At 50.5% G+C, this 19,420-nt stretch overlaps 1 protein-coding gene across 1 annotated transcript in view; it reads left to right on the top strand.

The window, feature by feature from the left end:
- Nucleotides 1–19,420, top strand: part of SNTB2 (syntrophin beta 2) — a 471,741-nt gene that overhangs the window by 418,600 nt on the left and 33,721 nt on the right. The window lies entirely within an intron of this gene.

The raw sequence follows: 19,420 nt of genomic DNA, 5'->3' as shown, positions 1-19,420 counted from the left end.
CACTTTTCCCGACGACAGAGGAGATCTCCCGCCAGAGAGTCTCCTTCCCTTAACAGGTTGGGACAACCAGTTGCTGCCTTCTTTTCGCCGTCCCGAAGCATCTCGTGGCCGCCTTGCCTGTGCCAAGCACCCTGGCAACCGGGATACCACTTTTTACCTCAACCGCGAAAGAGGGGTACAAATCCTTTGTGACCGGAAAACTCCACGGCTGGTCTCTTCCCTGGTAGTGCAACGACCTGCAGCTTTCCTCCACGCCGGGAGCACCTCTTCCCCTGGACGACGCCGCGACTTACACCCACTACCAGGAACAACTACCACCGCTGGAGGATCCTTTCCACTTTTAAAGGTACTGTGTTCCGCCCGGCCTCCCTTGCCACCGATTGTACGGGGTAGATTTAGCCCTCGGCTCTCGAACCTGGGTAGGTCTGGGACACCCTAACTAAACTTTCCAGAACCGTAGTAAAACCTTTTTCTCTCACCTGCAAAGACTGATGACATTGTGTGATCTTGGGCATATTTTTCGCCTGGCTCCCTCTAAAGCGGGCCCCGAACTAATTCTCCTTGTTCCACCATTGACTGTCTGTGCTAACCTTATGTGAAGAGTGTTTTACCTTACTGCTCTCTTTATTTCTGCCTTTTCCCTCCCTTTTGGTAATACTTGTTGGAGTGTCATCTAACGTTAAGCGCTCACCTCTGTTTGGAAATAAGTGGGGGGTAACTTAGAATTGTCCAACAAATGATTACGGATGTACATATGAGTAATAGTAACTATGTTTGACTTTCTTATCTTTTCTATTGTGCTAGTGTAATTTATGAGTGTACCTTTAATAAATAAGTCTATACTTTTACACCTAGCTCTGGTCAATGTTTGCTTGTGCTACTGTGCCTCTGTCTATTATGTATCCTCTGTATACTGCCTAACTCTTCTTTTTTTTTTTTTTTTTAAACTTTTGTTTATTCATTCAGCTTGGTAACACAGATACAGGTGAATAACAATAGAGCCTTTAGAAGCAAAACAGGGCAATCGGCATATTACATGCAATACATATCAATGGGATACATAAAGGAAAGGGTAACGACATAAGCACCAGGGGGCCCATAGAGGGTCGAAATAAAAGGTAAATGAGAGACAGCTCAGGGGCCACCTGAGGTTGAGTTAGGAGAGGGAGCTGGGGATACGGAATCCGAGTCGGTGTCAGTGGAGGACATGAACGAGCGGAACTTCTGCCATATGTCTCTAGGCCTGGAGCAGGCGGGTTGTTGGACCGCCCAGGATTCTTCAGTGTCGGAGGCCCATGTAACTGCTTTGAGCCACTGCGCGTGGGTGGGGGGGGTAGGCCGTAACCAGCAGAGTAGGATTGTACGCACCGCTAGTAGCATGCAGAGACCGGCCAGTTTCCTGGAGTCGCGGTGGAGTTCAGGGAAATCATGAAATAGGCATTTCATTGGAGATGGAGGGAAGGGTGATTCGAGGATGGTCGATGTAGTGGAGCACACTGAGGTCCAGAATTGGGTGAGTCGAGGACATGACCAGATCATGTGGATGTAATCGGCCTCCTCGTAGCCGCATCTAGGGCACCTAGGGGAGGAGTCACTAGAGATGTGATGTAGCCTGGTCGGGGTGTAGTGGTACCTGTGAGTCACCTTAAATTGGATCAGTTTGAACCGGGAGTTGAAGGACACCCCATGGATCCGTGCACACATGTGGGACCAACGTTCATCGGTTATCTCGAGGCCGAGATCTGTCTCCCAGGAGCGCCGTAGTTTGGGGAATGTGGGGGGTGACCTGGTTTGGAGTAAGGTGTATAGTCTGGAGATTTTGCCCCTCATTGGGTCAGGTGAGGAAAGCTCGGTGATTGCAGGTTCGTCAGGTGGCAATGTTGGGAAGCCTGTGTACTTGTGCTTGAGGACTCTACGTAGGGATGAATACTGAAGCCAGACAGAAGGTTTCCGTCTAAGGGGGGCCGGGAGGTCGGGCCATTCTATAAAATTACCTTGTTCGAATATATCGCGCAGCAGTTCATAACCCGCCTCGGCCCATGTGCGAACCACGGAGGGAGGAACTCGTGGGACCCCAGGGAGGAAATTCCAAATTGGAAAGTTACCGTGAAAGGGATGGGTGATGCCCAACATTTGCCAGGATTTGGACAAGGCCAAGGATGTGCATGTCGCTGGGTCAAGTGAGTCTGGTACCGCCGGGGTTGGCATGAACACCAGAGATCGAATGTCGCGATCGCTGACTGACAGTCTTTCCAGTCTAAAGTGGGGCGGGGGGTCTGATATGTTGAACCAGTGTGCAGTATGCTGGAGTTGAGCCGCCAGCCAGTACTTGAGGAAGTCTGGTGCCCCAAAGCCACCCGCCTCCATTGGGGCAGAGAGGGTCTTAAGCTTAAGGCGGACCGCACCGGAATGCCAGAGGAAGGAGTTAAGAGAGCGTGTCAATGTCTGAAAGAATTCAACTCCTGGCCACAGCGGAATATTAGCAAACCTGTACAGGAGTTGGGGGAGTACCACCATCTTCAGTACCCCTATCCTGCCTGCCAGTGAGATCGGAAGTTTGTTCCAGCCCTGTATTTTTATCATAAGGTTTGTGAGGTATGACTGAAAATTATCTTCCAAGACTCGTTCAGTATGACGTGACACCACTACGCCCAGGTAAGTGAATCTAGATTGGGCCCATGCGAATCCCAAGGTATCGGGAGGGGGGAGCGTACTGGGTGTGAGAGGAAAAAGGGTTGATTTAGAGCAGTTCACTGTGAGACCGGAGATCCGCCCGAAGAGAGCAATGTCTGCAAGTATTGGGGCTAGGTTCGTTTCGGGGGAGCGGATATAGAGAAGAGCATCATCGGCATATAGAGAGACTATATCTGAGGAGCCGGCCGTACGTAGACCTCTATGTGCATGGTTCTGGCGAAGCATGTCCGCAAACGGCTCCATTGCCACAGCGAAGATTAAGGGCGAGAAGGGACAGCCTTGTCTGGTGCCCCTAGCTATTTGGAATAGGGGGGAGCAGCGGTCCTCAGTGCGAACTCTGGCGACGGGGTTGGAGTAAAGTAGCTTGACCCAGGATACAAAGGTGGGACCAAATTTGCATTTATCGAGCACCCGCCAAAGGTAGCTCCACGAGACAGAATCAAAAGCTTTTTGCATGTCTAGGGTCGCGGCCACCGCGTGTACGCCAGGGTTCACTCTGCTCATAATATTGAAAAGACGTCTCAGATTTAAGGAAGTGGAGCGGCCCGGGATGAACCCCGCTTGGTCAGGGTGGATGATGTGTGGCATGTAAGGGACCAGTCGTAGGGCGAGTAATTTTGCGAAAATTTTAACGTCACAGTTGATCAGTGAGAGCGGGCGGTAAGAGCCGCATTGAGTCGGGGGTTTGTTAGGTTTTAGTAGGACTGTTATGGTGGCTTCGCGGAGTGAAGGGGGGAACTGGCCCGCCTCCAACGATTCCTCCCATAGAGTCACCAGGCGGGGGAGCAGGAGGGATTTGAACTGTTTATAAAACTCGACGGGGATACCGTCTGAACCTGGGGCCTTACCCGAGGATAGAGAGTCTATAGCATCTGAGAACTCCTCAGGGGTGAATGGACTCTCGAGGGATCCGATGGTGTCGGGAGAGAGAACCGAGAGTGGGAGACCATTTAGGAAAGCATCGATCTCTGCGTCGGTGGCACTGTCAGAGTGTGCATATAGAGATTGGTAGAAGGAAAGGAATTCCACATTGATATCTCCAGGGGAGGTGGCCATGGAACCATCGGGTCTCTGAATTCCGGGAATGGGCGGGGAGCCAAACTCATGGCGGAGGAGTCTGGCTAGGAGACGGCCAGGGCGTTCGCCCTCACCGTACCTCCTCGCCCGCCCGGGGTTATCAAGAAACTTCAGTTCGCGGTCCGCGAGAGCGCGGAAGGTGTCCAATTCAGTGCCGATTAAGGCGAGGGTTACAGGGGTTGGATCTAGGGAATACCGAGCTTCAAGTGAGGATAACGTGGCCTCGCTCTCGGCGATCTCCCTGCGAATAGTTTTGAGGATGCCATTTTCCTTGGAGAGGGCAATGCCTCTGATGTAGACCTTAAAGGATTCCCAGAGGGTAGCCTGCGAGGACACGGAGTTGGTATTGATCTCGAAAAACTCCTCGATCGCCGACTCCATCTCAGAGCTAAATACGAATCGAGTAAAGAATGCGGCTTCATTCTCCAGTATCTGGATCGATCCCGATCTGGGCCCCAGCATAGTGTAACGGTTACAGGGGAGTGATCGGATAGGGTCCTGGGGAGGATTGTCATGCCAGATACACTCCTTATTAGCCCATCAGACAACAGCCATCTGTCGATCCGAGAGAAGGAATCGTGGACCGTAGAGTAGAAGGAATAAGAGCGGGAATCAGGGTAGAGAAGCCTCCATGCGTCAAATAAGGATAAACGGGGAAGAGAGGAGAGTGTAGTGTAAGCCGCTCTGGAGAGTTGACGGGGTCTGGAGCCAGATCTGTCCAAGTCCACGTCGAATATTGTGTTGAAATCGCCTCCCCAGAGAATCGGTACCAGAGGGAAGCCATCTAAGAGAGTTATAAGATCAGAGTAGAATCCGGGATCATCAATGTTGGGACCGTATATATTCAACAGGACTACTTCCTTATTCTGTAGGATGCCATGGAGTAAAACGTATCTGCCCAGGGGGTCAATAATCGTGGCTATGGGGTTGTATCTGAGGCTTCTGTGAATAAGGGTCATAACCCCGCGGCTCTGAGTGGAATAGGTGGTAAAGTACCTTTGGGGGCCCCATGTTTTAGCAAATTTTTCGCAGTATTCTGTGCAGGCATGTGTCTCCTGAAGGAAGAGGATTTTAGTCCCATGCCTCTCGGCTTGAAGTTGTAGTAACCTCATTTTCTTATGATTACCCAATCCCCGCACGTTCCAACTCATAAATGTCAGGGTTTCCTCACTCGACCCTCCAGGGATAGCCATAAAGAAATACGGGCGGGTGGAAATGTGCTCCCCATGGGCGGTGCTTACTGTGGATCAATTGAAAACGCCGACGGGGCCATGATGCTTCGGGCTCTGCTCTTTCTGAGAATACCAAGCTGCTTTTAACATTTAACCCCGATCCCCCCTCCCCCTCCCACATCCCTCCCCCAAACGAAGGGATGAACAACCCACACCCAAGCAACCAGAACAAACACGATGGCATCAACGCCTGGGGGGCCTGTGTACCGGCCTGGCGGCGATGCTCCGAACCTTAAGGCAATTTAAGGATAAACATAATGCCCACTAGTATTACCCGTACCCACCCAGGGGAGGTTCCATGGGTGACGGTGGGGGAAATGGGCAGTAGGTGGTGGAACAAGAGAACTGGAGTGAGAAAGTGTGTATAACCGATCCACTGGACCAAGAAGCGTATTAGCTTAACTGCGAGAACCGAGAGAGAATCCTAAGGAGAGGTGAACCAGGGGGAGAAAAGCATTTGGCGGGCCACCATAGCCCATCAGGGAGGGGGGTGGACCGAGCAGGAGACTGCCCGGCGATCCGGCCATGTTGTGAAGGGCCAGTGAATCTGGGGGCAACAATCACAGTGAGAAACAACAACAGTGATACCAACATTTTGTCAAAAGTGTGAATGAGGCACTACTCAATAGACTTATCAGGTAATAGCGGAATTACAGAAATCCAGCCAAGCAGGATTAGACGATGTCAGTTCAACAGTTGGGGCGATCTGTTGCGAGCAAGTGTCAGTGGCCGTCGAGGGGGCATTTCAGCCAGGAAAGTGTTCATCAATGAACCTGGATGCCTCCTCGGGGAGCGTGAAAAAGTATACCCGGTTTGTGTGTTCGATACGCAGTTTGGCAGGGTATAACATTGCATATTTAACATGGAGGTCGCGCAGCCTCTTCTTCACTGCCAGGAAGGTTTTTCGCTCACGTTGAATTGCCACAGAAAAGTCTGGATATAGATGGATCCTGGCTGCGCCTAGGAGGAGGTCCCCCTTGGCCCTCGCCGCCCTGAGGAGTGCATCGCGGTCGCGAAAGTTCAAGACCCTGGCTATGATCGGGCGTGGGGGTGCTCCAGGTTTAGGTTTTGCCATAAGTGAGCGGTGGGCCCTCTCGATCGCAAACTGCGGGGAAAGTTTAGGGGAGTCAAGGAGTTGGAGTAGCATGCCTTCCACGTAGTCTTCCATGGGTTCATGTATATCATCCTCTGGCACCCCGATTATACGGAGGTTGTTGCGCCTCGAACGGGATTCGAGGTCTTCGTTCTGCTTCTCAACCTCCGTAACGCGGGCAGATAGCGTGGAGACCTCCGCACGAAGGGAACCCAGACCGTCCTCGGCGGCGCTCACTCGTGACTCGATCTCCGTAACCCGACCATCAGTCCTCCATGTGTGCTTTGATGGATGAGATCGTGCCGTTCATGTCATCGAGTTTACTATGAAGTGTGGTGAACCCCTCTCGGATAAACTCCATCATTTTCTGGGAGTCGGGTGGTTCCAGTACCAGTGAGGGGGAAGGTTCCAGTGATGACGCCTCAGCTCCGGGGGTCCCCGAGGGTTTCGTGAAGATATTGATGGAGGATTGTTTCTTGCCGGTTCGTGTTGACATGTTGCCGGAAGGGGGGGAACCTTGAGTGCAAAAGAGATAGGGTAGGGCCACAAGGGGAGACACCAGGATCGTCAGGGAGACGTGTGAGCGGGAGGCCCAGGCAGAGCACCAGGAAGGAAGGGGTATGGTGTCTCCGATGGGGGGTCCCGCCGGAGCACGAGGGGGTCGATAAACTTCAGGCGGACCTGAACACCTCGCCGGAAAGTCTGTAGGGGTGGACAGGGCCCGAGTGGTGGTGACCAGTAGTAGAGGCAGTAGTAGCCGGAGTCGCAGGTGTTGATATGGTGTAGAAGACCCCGACCGTACAATGCAGTGAGGTGGGTGGTATACAGTGCAGATCACTGAAGGCGAGTGGATGGACCCCGGAACACCCTTGGAGATTAGGTCCCCCAGACGGGGGGTTCGGTGGGAAACCGTTGATGATGTTTCTGTGTGGGTTACCACCTCCTGAGGGCTTGAGGGGGGGTTGTTGGCTGGGGGAGAGACCACTGGAGAGGAATGCCCCCGATAGAAGCAGTAAAGCAGTCAGTGGAAGGAGGGATCCAAGGGCAATTGGGGCCCAGAAGCAGAGGCACCTGGAATGTTGGTGGTTGGTGGTCCCAGTGCACTCCGGTGCGGGAGGGAGAGCAGCCAAAGGGGTAGATTCCTCAGAGTGTCTCAGAAATAAATTGCTATGTCGGCGAGGACTGCCACCGCAGGCCACGGGTCCGGGGAGGAGTGTTTATGGTGCGGCAAGGTTGGAATGAGGCAGACCCGGGGTGCACACACCTCACCTCACCTCGTGCCCGGAGGGCCCAAGAGATACCCGCGGCCCCTGGGATATAAGGGTCGTGGGGCCGGGGATCGGGGTCCGGAGGAAGGGGGGAACTCACTGCCCGCAGCCGGAGTCCCAGAGTCCCAGTGGTGTGCAGCACGCCCCCCAGGATGGGGTAGCGAAGCGGAGCGCTCTGAAGTCCGTAGTGGGGGGGCTCCTTGGTGAAGAGGATGAGGCCAGCAGTGCCCGTAGCCGGTGGGGGGGTGGCCGTACAGATCAATCAGAGCGCACCAACCCCACAGTGGACCGCGGGCCGCTTGTCACCGGCGCGGCCTCGCGAAGTCAAGAGTAGGGGCCGGGGGCGCACCCGCTTCCGTCCAGTCCGTGATGGAGGTTTGGCAGCACGCCGCCCAGGACGGGGCAGCGGAGCGGATCGCTCTGGAGTCCGGACCCGATGTCCACAGGATTAGGGAGGACGAGGCCAGCCGCTCTCGCAGCAAGTGGGGGAGGGCGAGTGCGCAACCGAGTGAAGCGCCCCTCCCCCTCAGGAGGCCTCAAGCCGCGGGACTCCACTGTGATCCCACGGATCCGTGTGCGGGGTCAGGGAAGCACTCTCTCCCGCCCAACCCGCGGCGGGTCATATCTCCGCAGCAGGAGCGGCTCCGTGGGCGGCGGTTGGACCGCGGGTGCCCGGACTCCCCAGCAGTCTCTCTGGAGTGACGGATGATCGTGGCGTCGGGGCAGACAGGAGAATCACGATGAGAAGGTGCCTCGCAGTACGGAGCCGAAAATCAGGCGGCCATCTTCGCTGGGCACAACAGCGCCCCCACCCCTAACTCTTCTTGAGGGAAGTCTGACTGCTCAGCCACAGCTACCACAGTGAATCTGTGTGGTACAGACTGCTACCAAGTGGGTTTACTGCCAACACATGTAGACTTAAATCTTTTGCAGTGGTCCCAGAGGGAACTGCACAGGTTTCTGCCTAACACTGGTGTACAGCGGTGGGATCTGTATTGAGTATACACTTTAGAGTACTTTTGAGATACCTTAGTGTAACTAACCACAAAGCTTAAGCACAAGAAAGAAAAAGTCATTTTTAACTTGTCTAATATGGAAAGTTATAGTCAAGAGTCCCTTGCTACAAAAACTGCTGATTGTCTAAGACTTCTCTGTAAGCATAAGAATCTCATGACTAAAGGAAAGAAAATAGAGCTAATAGAAAGGTTGTTAGAAAACCAAAGTCTGGAGGATGGTCCAGAGGAACCTATCACTCCAGCAAATGTAGAAAGCAGCAATGATATTGATATGGCACAAAGTATTGATGATCTTGGGTCAGAACCAGAGGAGGAGGATGAAACTGTTGTAGATAGTCCCTCTAGGCCTCTGTCTGCTCTACCAGCTGTACCTACTGGACCTTTGCCAGGTCCCACATTTAGCCCTCAATACTTTGAACTAGAGAAAATGAAACTTGAATTAGAGTACAGGAAACTTAATGCTCAAACTGACAAAGAACTGAGGCTAAGGGAAATGGAGCTCAAGTATGAGCTAGAAATGAAGAAATTGTCTGTTGAGAATGCTTCTCTCTCTGGCTCCTCTAGAAGTTCCAGTCCTAAAAGACCCCGGATGCCTAAGGAATTGATTGGTATGTATGAGCCTAAGTTGGATGTGTTGGGTTGGTTGTCTATGTTTGAGTATAATCATGGGCTCCAGAACATCACAGGTAATGAGTTACTCACCTGGTTGTTCTCTAGGCTTCCCCCTGTTGCAACTGATGTGGTAATGGAGTTGGGGGAGGAGGATAGGAAAGAGTATGAATGTGTGAAACTAGCTTTGATAGCTAGGTTTGGGAAGACCCCTTCCCAGTATCTTAAGAGGTTTAGGAGCCTCAAAAAGCATGATGGTACCCCTTGGGCTACCTGGGTGTGTGAAGGGCTGAAAAACTTAGAGAGATGGATTAAGGGTTACAAGGTGAACACTTATGAAGGAATGAGGAATCTGGTCATGATGGAGTCAATTTATGATGCCTGCTCTCCTGAGCTCCGACAGCACTTGGCTGATTCACAGGAATTAGATCCTAGGAAACTAGCTAAGGCTGCTGACTTGTGGGTTGCCAACAGGGCTACTCACAAGGATTCTGGGGTAACTCAGAAGAAGGATGAGGGAAGACAGCCTCAGAAAGACTCCAAAGAGAATTCTAATAATCCTAATTCCAAAGAGGGCCCCAAACAAAACCATAAGGGTAAGCCACCTGGGAAACCACAGCAGAGTAGTATACCTTCTGGTGCTAAACCAGAAGGAGGTCAGAACAAGCCTCCATGCCAAAGGACCTTTGGGACCTGTTATGTTTGTAAGGCTACTGACCATGTGAAAGGAGATCCTAGATGTAAGGGTAAACCTTCAGGGGTCCAACTTGTCTCCTTAGCCTTTGCTCCAGAGGAGGAAGTCACTATGGCAAGTGGAAACTTTCTACTACTGGCTGATGAACCCACTGGAGTCTCAGCCAGTGTTTCTTTAGTCTCTCTGGGGTTGTGGGAACAACAAAATTTAGATGTGTATAATTCTATCCCAGATAATACTAAAGAGTATTATAAGGACAGTGTCCACGTGAATGGTCAGGAGACTCCTGCCATCAGGGACACTGGGGCCAGCATAACTGTGGTGGATGAATCATTTTTCAAGGCAGAGGATGTTGCTAAGGCACCCAAATGCCTCACCAAGTTATCTGGAGGGCCTGTGCAGATGTGTCCCCAGTTACCAGTTCTCATCCAGTGTAATGATATGGCTGTGAAGATACCTGTCAGTATACAATGAGAAGTGCCAGGATTAGGAAATGACCTGAAAGCTCTGGGAGTGGTGTCACATACCCCCAGACCTCCTAGTAAAAGGTTACAGGAGCTCACCAAATCTGCAAGAGAGAAAACACTGCGGGGTTTATCTCAGGAGATGATGACAGAAATCACTCCTCTCCCACTGGAACACCTTACTGCAGTAACTACCAGATCAGGAGCAAAGGGGCCACCCAAGACTCCTAGGAGGTTGTCCAAGGTTACACCTGTAACTCCACCTCCAGCTGAGGCTGAGAGGGAGGTACAACCCTGTTTGGTTGAACTAGACTCTGAAGAAGAGCTAGTAGGAGGCCCAGAACTTATTGGAGACCTGGACCCGGCTGACCATCCTGGGCTGCAGTCTTTACTGGGAGAAGGTGGACCCAGCAGGACAGCTTTTCATAAGGGACAAAGAGAATGTCCAACTCTGGAGGGCCTTCGCCAACAGGCAGCTTCTCAGGCTGATGGGCAAGAGCCTGGGAAGTATAGGTTACACTGGGAAGATGGCCTCTTCTACAGTGAACCAACGGAATCTGAACCTGGAGCCTACCAACGCCTGGTAGTGCCCCAAGAGAACAGACAACCGTTCTTGCAACTAGCCCACGAGATTCCTTTGGCTGGTCACTTGAGTTTCAAGAAGACCAAGGAAAGGCTCTCTCTCTACTTTTATTGGCCAAAGATGGGGGCTGAAGTAGATGGATATTGCAGGAGCTGCCATACCTGCCAGACTTCTGGTAAGGTTGGTTCCAAGAATGTGGCACCTTTAGTGCCTCTCCCAGTTGTGGGAGTCCCATTTGAGAGGGTAGGGATTGACATTGTTGGTCCCCTTGATCCCCCAACCTCCTCAGGCAACAGGTTTATCCTTGTTGTAGTAGACCATGCTACTAGGTACCCTGAGGCAATTCCTATGAGGACTGTTACAGCTCAGGCTGTGGCTAAGGCCCTCCTTGGTATCTTTACCAGGGTTGGGTTTCCTAAGGAGGTGATCTCTGACAGGGGGACACATTTTATGTCCAACTACATGAAGGCCATGTGGAAAACCTGCGGAGTCACCTACAAGTTCTCAACCGCCTACCACCCTCAGACCAACGGGTTGGTAGAAAGATTTAACAGAACCATGAAGAGCATGATAGGTGCCTTAGAAGAACCCCTTAAGAAGAAGTGGGACCTTCTACTGCCATGCCTTCTATTTGCTTATAGGGAAGTCCCTCAGGAGGGAGTGGGTTATTCCCCCTTTGAACTTCTCTATGGCCATCCCGTCAGAGGCCCCTTGGCCCTGATTAAGGAGGGGTTGGAGAGTGCTCCTTCCCCCAAGCCAGTCAGAGTGACTGACTATGTGATAGGTCTCCGAAGGAGAATGTCACACATGATGGCAGAAGCAAGTGACAACTTGAAAGCTGGCCAAGCTCTGATCAAACATTGGCATGATCAGAAGGCTAACATGGTTCAGTTTACCCAAGACCAGCTAGTTCTAGTTATGCTTCCAACAAGGCAGAGGGCCTTGCAAGACAAATGGATGGGACCCTTCAAGGTTGTGGGAAAACTTGGAGAGGTCAACTATCTGGTGGATCTGGGCAAACCCAGGGAAGCTCCCAGAGTCTTCCACACCAACCGCCTCAAAGCCTATGTCTCTAGACCAGAAGTAGGAGCATTGCTTCTAGCTTCATCAGAAGAGGAGGAAGAGAGTGAAGCTCTACCTGACCTCCTGAGAGGCTTACCTTTGGACGAAAAGGTTGAAGGAGTTAATCTCTCTTCAGATCTGACCCCTGAGCAACAGGGGGAGTGCAAAGCTATGTTAAATCAGTTTGCCCCCCTGTTCTCACTTTCACCAGGCTTGACCCCTTGGGGACAGCATGAGATACTCACTGGTGACTGCCTGCCAGTCAAAAGCAGGGGAAATAGAATGTCAGAACCCACATCAAAGGGGAGGTCAAGAAGATGCTTGATCTCGGGGTAATAGAGCCCTCTACTAGCCCATGGTCTAGCCCAGTAGTGTTAGTACCAAAGGCAGGATCCAAAGAGTTGAGATTCTGTGTGGACTATAGAGCTCTTAATGCAGTCACCAAGACTGATGCCCACCCTTTGCCAAGGACAGATGAGTTGGTGGATAAACTTGGTGCAGCCAAGTACCTCAGCACACTGGACCTTACGTCAGGCTACTGGCAAATAGCCCTGACAGACCATGCCAAGGAGAAAACTGCATTTTCTACCCCAGTTGGCCTATACCAATTCAAGGTTATGCCTTTTGGACTGAAAAATGCACCTGCAACATTCCAGAGGATGGTGAACCAAGTTCTAGCTGGGATGGAGGACTTCTGCATGGCATACTTGGATGACATTGCAGTCTTCAGCCACTCCTGGGAAGAACATGTGACCCACTTAGGACATGTTTTGCAGGCTCTTGAGCAGGCCAACCTGACCATAAAGGCAAGCAAGTGCCAAATTGGTCAGAGTAAAGTGGTCTACCTTGGACATGAGGTAGGAGGTGGAGAAATAAGGCCTTTGCTCAGCAAGATTGAAGCTGTGCAAAATTGGACAACACCTACTGCTCAGACCCAGGTGAGAGCCTTCTTAGGCCTCACTGGGTACTACAGGAATTTCATTGAGAACTATGGGACCATAGCTTCTCCCCTGAATGTGATCTCTTCTCCAAAATTCCCTAAGAAGGTCAAATGGAATGAGGAATGCAATCAGGCCTTTGAAAACCTGAAGAAAGCTCTCTGCCAAGCTCCAGTACTCAGAGCTCCTGACTACCACCAAACTTTCATTGTACAAACTGATGCTTCCAATGTAGGTATAGGTGTAGTTCTTAGCCAACTGGATGAGAAGGGTAGGGAACACCCCATTTGCTTCATCAGTAGAAAACTGAAGGATCCTGAAACAAGGTGGGCAACAATCGAAAGAGAATGCTTTGCTATTGTGTGGGCACTGAAGTAGTTTAGGCCATACTTGTATGGTTCTACTTTTGTCATTCAGACTGACCACCAATCCTTGAGATGGTTAATGCAAATGAAAGGGGAAAATCCAAAACTATTGAGATGGTCAATCTGCCTCCAAGGGTTTGATTTCACCATTGAGCACAGGTCAGGGTGTCACCATCAAAATGCTGATGGACTCTCTAGGATATATGTCATCGACTAGAGGTATGAGGTTCATCCAGGAGTGGATTAAATCCTCCTGTCCCTTAGTCTGGGTGGGGGGGGGGGGGCAGTGTTAGGAAGAATTCTCTGTTTAGGCTGAATTTCCTAACCTAGTGAGTCCCCAGCAGCTTTGCTGGATTTTTGGGGTTTATTTTTTTTCTCCTGCCAAGAGTGAGACTCTTTTACCCTCACTCTTGGACATGTTTGGAGTGTGTTTCTTTGGTTTACCTTGTGTTGAATGGGCTATGGGGTCTTTTACTCCATAGGGCCTCATGTGTTTTTGTGAGATGGGTTACACAGCACCCTCAGTGCCGTAACCCAGGGGTGTCCTACGGACCCCCCAACATAGACTCCATACCCGGGGACTGACTACTGTCTCCCAGGGTCTGTAAAGTCACCATTGACTTTACTAGTCTCAAATCCTGAACAGAACCAGTACAAACCATCATATTGTGGACGTACTGGCTGGGGCAATTCCATTGCCCCGGGGTCTGTTAGTCGAGGGGGCACGTCTCCGTCCCCCCTCATCGAGTTTTGGCTGGTGGCAGTGGAAACTACTTTTTATATTCAACCGCGAATATTTTCCTATGGGATTTCCCATTGTTTTAGGCTAATACCTTTATTTATTTATTTACGGTAGCCTTGAACATACCGCCGGGTTATTTCTTTATTATTATAACTCTGGTTGGTAATTTTTGCCAAAACTTGATTCTAAAATGGCGTTGGTGTTCACCTCTGTAACTCTGACCCAAAGTGGAGCCCTTTGTTCCACTTTTGGCGGGCTTCTCCACAGAAGCCCTCCAAAGTGGTGCCACTCTGTCTGGGGTACTTAGGAGGGGTGGAGGGGGATTTAGGCAGCCTGGACTAAGTTACCTTGGTAACTCAAGTCGCACTGCGTCCTGATTGGCCCAAGAGGTGAGCCGGCCGGCTCACCACTTAGCATGTTTGAGTGACAGCTAGGCTGGGTGAATGGGGGTTTGCTGCATAAAAGCAGGGCTTTGGGGACTGGAACTTCAGAAGTCGCCACAGGACCTAAGAAGCCGAACCGGGAGAAGCCGAGCCGACCTGCCGAGACGATACCACCGGTGAAGCCCTGCAGAACCGTCTCACCACTTTTCCCGACGACAGAGGAGATCTCCCGCCAGAGAGTCTCCTTCCCTTAACTGGTGGGGACAACCAGTTGCTGCCTTCTATTCGCCGTCCCGAAGCATCTCGTGGCCGCCTTGCCTGTGCCAAGCACCCTGGCAACCGGGATACCACTTTTTACCTCAACCGCGAAAGAGGGGTACAAATCCTTTGTGACTGGAAAACTCCACGGCTGGTCTCTTCCCTGGTAGTGCAACGACCTGCAGCTTTCCTCCACGCCGGGAGCACCTCTTCCCCTGGACGACGCCGCGACTTACACCCACTACCAGGAACAACTACCACCGCTGGAGGATCCTTTCCACTTTTAAAGGTACTGTGTTCCGCCCGGCCTCCCTTGCCACCGATTGTACGGGGTAGATTTAGCCCTCGGCTCTCGAACCTGGGTAGGTCTGGGACACCCTAACTAAACTTTCCAGAACCGTAGTAAAACCTTTTTCTCTCACCTGCAAAGACTGATGACATTGTGTGATCTTGGGCATATTTTTCGCCTGGCTCCCTCTAAAGCGGGCCCCGAACTAATTCTCCTTGTTCCACCATTGACTGTCTGTGCTAACCTTATGTGAAGAGTGTTTTACCTTACTGCTCTCTTTATTTCTGCCTTTTCCCTCCCTTTTGGTAATACTTGTTGGAGTGTCATCTAACGTTAAGCGCTCACCTCTGTTTGGAAATAAGTGGGGGGTAACTTAGAATTGTCCAACAAATGATTAGGGATGTACATATGAGTAATAGTAACTGTGTTTGACTTTCTTATCTTTTCTATTGTGCTAGTGTAATTTATGAGTGTACCTTTAATAAATAAGTCTATACTTTTACACCTAGCTCTGGTCAGTGTTTGCTTGTGCTACTGTGCCTCTGTACCTATTATGTATCCTCTGTATACTGCCTAACTCTTCTTGAGGGAAGTCTGACTCCTCAGCCACAGCTACCACAGTGAATCTGTGTGGTACAGACTGCTACCAAGTGGGTTTACTGCCAACACCTGTAGACTTAAATCTTTTGCAGTGGTCCCAGAGGGAACTGCACAGGTTTCTGCCTAACAGCCGTGTACAGCAATCTAATCCACTGCAAATACACTAACCTGGAACATCGAAGCACCTCAAACAAAAAGGGCCATTCTATAGAGTCAAGCTTTCTCTGTGTCCAATGCGGCTATAGCTATGGGGATTTCAGAATTCACATTATGCATAAGCATGAGTAGTCGTCTGAGTAGATCTACCCAGGATGAAGCCGGCTTGGTCGGGAAGGACCAGAGCCGGCATATGTGGTATCAGTCGATCAGCTAGGATTTTTGCTAACATTTCATTATCCATATTGATCAACAACAAGGGGTAATAGGATGAATACTTACAGGGGTCCTTCCCTGGTTTCAATAACACTGTAACCAAGGCTGTTCTAGTAGACCCCAGTCACGAATGAGGACTCATACATACTAAGGAGATTTGGGACTGTAAGGTTACTATATTCTTTATATAATTCTGCAGTAATGCCGTCCAGGCCCGGAGCCTTGCCCCCTGGGAGGGAAAGGATCGCCACCCAGATTTCATCCTGAGAGGGTGTCTCATTCCAACTACCACCAATATCGGCGTTCAGCCAGCCCAGAGCTACCTGGTCCAAATATTGTGTAATGGCATCCCGCCCCAGTTGAGATTTAGAGGTGTCCAACTGCTCATAATAATCCCAAAAGATCTAATTTATCGCCCTGGAATCTCGATTTGTGGACGAGTCTTCAATCTCTGTGATGTCCTCTAATTGGCATTCTAGCTTGATAGCCCATGCCAGTGTGTGGCTTGAGTGGTCCCCCTCCCCATATGTAGCTGCTGCAATAGGGTCCCCAAGAAACCTCTCCTCCCTCTCCATAAGTGTGCGCATATCTGCTCTCTTTTCCTGAGTTTGTTTAGGAGCACAGTGGAGTCAATGGACCCTTGCAGTCGCTCTAGGTCCTTGATTTCCCATTTGAGGGTGGACATTGAGGCACGTAGTTCCTTCAAGATCACGACTCCCTCTCACGACATACAGCAACCCCTTCTATATCCCTTAAAGGTCTCCCATATAACCTCATTATCCGTAATGGACCCTACATTATCTTGGAAGAATGTATTTGTCTTTGGCAATTAGTTCCCGAAACAGGGCGTCTTGAAGTGCGCGGGCCCGAAAGCAGCAGTGCAGTTGTTCAGGAGGGCAGGGAGGGGCCGGTCAGTGAGACCCAAACAAGGGAGTGATCAGTGAGTGTCCAGCGAAGGATCCTGGCCTCACCAACCCTATGCACCAGTTCGGATGAGACCATTACGTAATCGATTCTAGATGAATTACTGTGCACCCCGGAATGGAAGGAATACTCCCGCCTAGTAGGAGGTGTCGTGGAGCCCATGATAGGATGCTATATCCAGGCAGGTCAGTGCTGCTTTAGGGAGGGAGGCTTGTGCTGATGAGGTCCTGTCCATGTCCAAAGAAAGTGCAACATTAAAATCCCCCACCCATATTGTTTCATAATGAGAATCTATGCAAATAGGAGGCACATATAAAAAAAAAACTTGGGGTAATTCACATGTAAGGAAGGCATGGTATCAAAGTAAGACGCACAAGTGATCACGGTTCAAGGGTGTTTATTGAACTTTTATCAGGGGTGTGAAAAACACCTATCTAAACATAAATCTAAGACGGGAGCAAGCTACAACCACCCAATATTAATAATCCAGTCCTAGTGGAGTCTAGTCAAAAAGAAAAGGGCCTATACTAAAAAAAAAAGAAAAGAAAAAACTATTGCTAATCTTTGCCGCTTTGCTACAAAATAGTGTGGGATAATGTTCACAAAAAGAAAGAAGTGTTCACAAAATGAACGGGATTCATGGGTCGTGGGACTCCCTTCCCCACGTTTTTAGCACAGGACACTTAAGCACAGTACACTCTTGAGCTTCTTCAGTACGAGATCATAGTTCATTTTACCAACATCAGGGCCTTCTGTGCCCATGTCGCTTTCGTGCAAAGTCTCTTGCTTCAGAGGGCACAATTCACCATAAACACCAAAGAAATGTTCCTTCCTTGATATTCACGTTGGGCGATTTACTCTTCACCCTGGATCAGCATCCGGGCTCAGATCCCCAATATTCCCAATTAGTCCCCCTCGGTCGGGCCCAGACCAATTTTAGTTCATAGGCATCCCTCGGTCAGTTTCACAGTTGCCACAACATTAACTTCTTGGGTGAGTTTTCTATTCACCCTGATCGCTCTCTTCTGGGTTCAGATCCTTCTGTCACAATTAGTTCCCCTCAGCCGTGCTCAGACCAACTTTAATTTGCAGGCATCAACTCGGTCGGGTTCACATTTGCCACAACAATACCTTTGCGGGTGAATTTTATTGTTCACCCTGAAACCCCCTCTTTCAAGCTCAGATCCCCTTTTGACAAACAGTCCCCCTCAGCCAGGCTCAAACCGATTTCAGCTAGTAGGCAATCAAAGGCTTTCGAATGTGCACAGGCTCCCACTTAACCCGCTGCAGGACCACTTCGATTTCAACTTTCAATAACATTTTTCACTCTCAGGAGCAGGGGAGGGAGTACCAAACGGAGACCTTCGAGTGAGCACCCACTTACGTGGAACCAGACCATTCTGTATCTGGTATCCTATTTTGGATTTCACAGGTCAATCGCACACAAGTTCTTTGTTCATACAATGTTGCTGCTTGCAACTTTGAGTGTCGCACAGTCCGGTCTGTATCAGTTTCTCTCAGCTCACCGGCTGCGCTGAACTTTTTGGCGTTGCTTTGCCGTCGGAGTCGAGGATAGTACCACAGAGGCAATCGCTTCTCCCTGCCTTGGCTATCAATGCGGGCGGGCCCTGTGTACCTTTGACACACGCCACACCGCTCGTCAGCTGTAATTCCTGTTCTTATGTTTTTTTTCCTTGAGGTTTCTAGAAAGTCCCGATCCTTTCTTGAAAAGGGAAGGGTAATTCCCTCCTTGTCGACCTCTCTGGTCTCGCCGTATTTGCTCCTAGGTTTAAACTGCCATCCCGGAATAGCTGCTTCCTTGTGCGTTTGGCCTTGCTCAGAGTATGCTTTCGTGCTTGCCTTTTATCCATGTGGGGAAGTGTGATGGCAGTCAGGTGTGTGTAGTTATCAGTAATTGCCTGACTATGTCTGGCCCTTGTGTTGGGACATGTCAGGTATATGGCTCTGGTGATAGTCCGTTGTTGCTCACGATGAACTGTTCGTAAGAAAGTGTTTGTGTTGGAAAAGTGTGGGGTGGGTTGTGTTTCTAGATATCCTATCTGGTAGGATGGGGAAAAGGTGTCATAAGGAAGGGGATACCGCATCTCACCCTTGGGCGTCCCTCCTCACATCCCCGAAGACGACCACCAACCCCCACACCCCCATCAATGTGATCCTCCAGCACTGGTCTACCCCCATCCAGGAACTGGATCCAATAGCGATGGCCGTTGTGAGAAACCTGACGGTGTCTCACCCGCTAGTCCCTGAGGAGCTGTTATCAAGTTGGCCAGGACACGGCCATCGCTATTGGACCCAGTTCCTTGGGGTGGACCAGTACGGGAGGATCACCTGGATGGGGAGTGGAAGTGGGACATTGAAGGTTGAGATGCAGTATCCCCTTCCTTGGAACACCTTTTCCCCTTCCTACCTAGCAGGATATGTAGAAACTCTACCCCCCTTTTCCAACACAAACACTTTCTCACAGCGTGAACGACAGCAGACTAATACCCGAGCCGTTTACCTGACATGTCCCAACACAAGGTTTCAGTATATTCTTTGCCAATTGAAAGGTCCTCCTTTGCTCTTGGACTTGCGGGCTGAAATCTGGAAACAGTTGGATTGTTGCGGTTCTCCATCGCAGTGCTCCCTTTTCTCTGGCTGTCTTATGTAATACATTCCTATCGCGATAGTTGAAGATTTGGGCAATAGTATGGCGCTCGGAGGCTCCAGGTGGGGGCTTGACCGCCAAGGAGCGGT

The sequence above is a fragment of the Ambystoma mexicanum genome, chromosome 1q (assembly GCF_040938575.1).
Source record: "Ambystoma mexicanum isolate Mex_15411 chromosome 1q, UKY_AmexF1_1, whole genome shotgun sequence".
Taxonomy (NCBI): domain Eukaryota; kingdom Metazoa; phylum Chordata; class Amphibia; order Caudata; family Ambystomatidae; genus Ambystoma; species Ambystoma mexicanum.
Note: the sequence above shows the minus strand (reverse complement) of the source record. Positions and strands in the feature narration are given on the sequence as shown.